Here is a 4702-nt window from a genome sequence, read left to right on the forward strand (position 1 = left end):
ATAGGACAGTGGAACAGATTGGAAAATTTAGAAGTGGATCTGCATACATATCAGTTTTCAACAAGGTTTGATGGGGAAAGGATAATCTTCACAACAAATGGTGCTGGAACAATTGTATAGAAATGATATGAACCTTGATTCTTACCTCACAACATACATAAAATTAACTAAAAATGGATACACCTAAATGTAAAAGGCAACACCATAAAACTTCTAGAATAAACAACAGAAAAAAAAACCTATTCAGTTAGGCAAATATTTCTTAAATGACATGGAAAGCACAAAGATGGACTATAAAAGATTTTTATATAGGTAAAAGCTGAGCAAGTTCATCAACAGTAGACCTGCACACACACAGACAATAAAAGAAGTGCTAAGGGAAGATCTTCAGGCTGAAAGGAAATAGGGAATTATATCAGTTAGAAAGTTGGGTTCTGCACACCCTTCCCCAGTGAAAGATGCCAGAAATGGTAAGTATATGAATATAAAATAATTTTTCTTTCCTCATTAGTGTAGTAGTGAAAATAAAGACACTTTTTATTTCTTACTTAATTTCTCTAAAACATGTGTTGTTAAAGGGAGAATCATCATTGTGGGGTTTATGACATACGAAGGTAAAATGAAAGTAACAGTAGCACAATGAAAGCGAAGTAGATAAGTGGAATATCTTGTATCATATTCACTTCTGATAAGTCAAAAATATTAATGCAAGGTAGGCTATGATAAATTAAGAATGTATATTATAGTTTTTAGAGCAACCCTGTATCAACAACAACAACAACAAAATTTACTCTCTCAGGAAGTGATAGGTCAAATAGACTAAAAAAAACTATTACATTTGAAAAGATATGAATTAGGTTAACTATCTTAACATTATTGACATTTACAGAAGAAAATAACCAACAACTCCAGAACATACATTATTTTCAAGAGCACATCAGATATTAACCAAAATAGACCATATGCTGAGCCATAATATAAGTCTCGATGCATTTCAAAAAGACTTAAATTGCACAGATAATACTCTCTCCACATGGAAATAAATTAGAAATCAGTAAATGAGAGATACATGTAAAATCCACAAGTACTTGTTACAGCAGCACATAGACTAATACTGGAATGATGCAGAGATTAGCCTGACCCTTGTACAAGGATGACATGCAAATTCATGAAGTCTTCCTTTTTTTTTTAATCCACAAGTTCTTAGCAATTAAAAATAAAAACCTCTAAATAACCATAGATCAGAAAGAAAAATATCACAGAGAAAATTAGAAAATATTTTGAACTGGATAGTATTGCAAACATAACACACCAAAATATGTTGGATGCAGATAAAGCAATGCTTAGGAAATTCAGAGTTTTAAATGAGTATAGAAGAAAATAAAGACTTAAAACTTACTGATACATGTTTCCACTTTAATAAGATAGAAAGAGAAAAGAAATTTAAACCCAAAATAAATTGAAGGTAGAAAACAATATTAAAGCCAGAATCAATAAAACAGAAAAAAGAAAATAAGGAAAACAAACACGATCAAAAGTTACTTCTTTGAAAAGATAAATAAAATTAAGAAACCCCTAGATAAACTGATCAAGACAAAAAGGGAAGAAATAAAATTAGTAATGAAAAAGGGAACATCACTATAGAATCAACAGACAGTGAAGGATAACAAAGAAATATTTTGAACAAGGTTATACCATCAAACTCAATAACCTAGATGAGATGGGCAAATTCTTTGAAAGATAAAAATTACAGAAACTAATACAAAAAGAAAATCTCCATTAATATTTAAAAAATTGAATTCATAGTTTGAAACTTTTTCCTAAAGAAAACTCCAAGTCCAGTTGGTTTAATTACTGATTTATTTCAAACATTTAAGAAATAAATAATGCCAACATTAAACAAACTCTTTCAAAAGAGTACGAAACCAGTAAGGTATAAGATAAAATCATAGACAAATAATCCTCAGGATATAAATGCAAAAATTCTTAACAAATTGAATTAGCAGCCACCAAATCAAATTTAGTCATCATAAAAAAGATAATGTACCATGGTTAAGTGGGGCTTACCACAAGAATGCTAGGTTAGTTTAACATTTTGAAAATCAATCAATATAGTTTATCATGTGTACAGAGTTAAGCAGAAAAATAATTTTATCATCTCAATAACTACAGAAAAAATAATTGTTAAAATTTAATATTTTATAATTAAAACTCTCAGCAACCTAGGAATCAAAGGAAACTTTAAACTTAAACAAAGCCTCTTAAAAATCCTTTAATTAGGCCGGGCGCGGTGGCTCAAGCCTGTAATCCCAGCACTTTGGGAGGCCGAGACGGGCGGATCATGAGGTCAGGAGATCGAGACCATCCTGGCTAACACGGTGAAACCCCGTCTCTACTAAAAAAATACAAAAAAAAACTAGCCGGGCCAAGTGGCGGGCGCCTGTAGTCCCAGCTACTCGGGAGGCTGAGGCAGGAGAATGGCGTAAACCTGGGAGGCGGAGCTTGCAGTGAGCTGAGATCTGGCCACTGCACTCCAGCCTGGGCCACAGAGCGAAACTCCGTCTCAAAAAAAAAAAAAAAAAAAAAAAAAAAAAAAAAAAAATCCTTTAATTAACATCACACTTAAAGGTGAAAGACCAAATGCTTTCTCTCCAAAATCAAGAACAAAGCAAGAGTATTGACTCTCACCACTTACAGCCAACATTGTACTGGAGGCCCTATCCTGTGAAATAAGGCAAGTAAAGTTGGAAAAGAAGAAGTAAAATTTTCTCTACTTACAAATAAAGAAATTCCTGAGGAACTTACAAAAAAACTCACTTTTAATAAAATATAAACTTTGATCAAAGCCTACAAGGTCAATATATGACAGTTAATTGTATATATACTAGCTACAAAAAAATTTTAAAAATGAAATTCAAGAACTGTCACTTACATGATCAGCAAAGAACATAAAATACTTGGTAACAAATTTGACAAAATTTGTTTAATATCTCTACATATAGACTGGGTGCAGTGGCTCACTCCCATAATCCCAAAATTTTGGAAAGCTGAGGCAGGAGGCTCACTTGAGGCTAGGAGTTTACAACCCGCCTGACAACATAATGAGACTTCATCTCTTAAAAAAAAAAAAAGAAAAAATAGCCAGGTGTGGTGGCATGCACCTGTAGCCCAGCTATTCTGGAGGCTGAGACAAGAGGATTGCTTGAGCCCACAATGTCAAGGCTCCAGTAAGCCAAAATCATGCCACTTCATTCCAGCCTGGATAACAGGCTGAGATCCTGTCTTAAAAAATAAAATAAACAAATCTCTACATATAAACTTGAAAAGCATTGCTGAAAGAAATTTTTAAAAGCCAGACTAAATGGAGAGATATACCAAGTTCATGGATGATATATCTCTATACCCAAATTGATCTATAGTCAATGTAATCCCAAACAAAATTCCAGCATGTGTTATTTTGATTTTTGTTTTCTTGGTAGAAATTGAGAAGCTGATGATAAAATGTACATGAAAATGCAAAGGACATATAATAGTAACAGCAAAATAAAACAAAAATATCTTGAAAAAAAGAACCAATTTGGAGGACTTACATTGCTGGTTACTATAAAGATATTATAATCAAGACAGTGTGGTATTGATGTCAAGATAGGCAGATAGTCAAATGGAACAGAACAGAGTCAGAAATGAATTTAATATAAATAGTCAATTACATTTTTACAAAGGCACCAGAAGAAATGAATGGGGAAACATTCTTAAAAAATGGTGCTGGAACAATTGGATATCCATATGGGAAAAAATATATCTTGATGTTTACCTCATCACATACACAAAAATTAATTTGAGATGGATCACCACCTAAATATAAAAGTTAAAACCACAGAGTCTCTAGATAAAGGAAAATACTATCATGAACTTGGAATGACAGAGATTTCTTAGCTAAAACAAGAAAAGCCTTAACCATAAAAAATTGATAAGCTGTACTTTATCAAAATTAAAATCTGCTTATTAATAGGTCTATTTAAGTAAATGATAAGGTATGTTACACATTAGGAGAAAATATTTGACAAATAATTTATAAATACAATATGAAAATATCTCTTGCATCTCAATAAGAAGAAGATAGTCCACAAAAACAGGTGAAATGTTTAAACAGATACTTCATAGAAGAATATGTAGCATGTGTAAGGATGGTCAACATTAACACCTATCAGCCGGGCGCGGTGGCTCAAGCCTGTAATCCCAGCACTTTGGGAGGCCGAGATGGGCAGATCACGAGGTCAGCAGATCGAGACCATCCTGGCTAACACGGTGAAACCTCGTCTCTACTAAAAAATACAAAAAACTAGCCGGGCGAGGTGGCGGGCGCCTGTAGTCCCAGCTACTCCTGAGGCTGAGGCAGGAGAATGGCGTGAACCCGGGAGGCGGAGCTTGCAGTGAGCCGAAATCCAGTCACTGCACTCCAGCCTGGGCGACAGAGCGAGACTCTGTCTCAAAGAAGAAAAAAAAAAAAAATTAACACCTATGAAATGATCAAGGAAATGGAAATTAAAACCACTACACTCATAATAGAATAGTTAAAATTAAGAAAACCATACCAAGTGTTGGCAAGGATATAAAGCAACTGAAACTCTCATACGCTGTTATAGGGAATATAAAATTATGTAACCACTTTGTTTTTTTCTTTGGTTTTCCTCTTCCCTTC

At 33.6% G+C, this 4702-nt stretch overlaps 1 non-coding gene across 1 annotated transcript; it reads left to right on the plus strand.

Annotated features, from left to right (window-relative positions):
- Nucleotides 1-1084: 1084 nt before the first annotated feature.
- On the plus strand, nt 1085-1188 carry LOC115895784. The gene has a single exon (XR_004055887.1). It is a non-coding gene; the product is annotated as a U6 spliceosomal RNA (small nuclear RNA).
- The last annotated feature ends 3514 nt before the right edge of the window (nt 1189-4702 follow it).

This window comes from Rhinopithecus roxellana, unplaced genomic scaffold, assembly GCF_007565055.1.
Source record: "Rhinopithecus roxellana isolate Shanxi Qingling unplaced genomic scaffold, ASM756505v1 contig2432, whole genome shotgun sequence".
NCBI lineage: Eukaryota > Metazoa > Chordata > Mammalia > Primates > Cercopithecidae > Rhinopithecus > Rhinopithecus roxellana.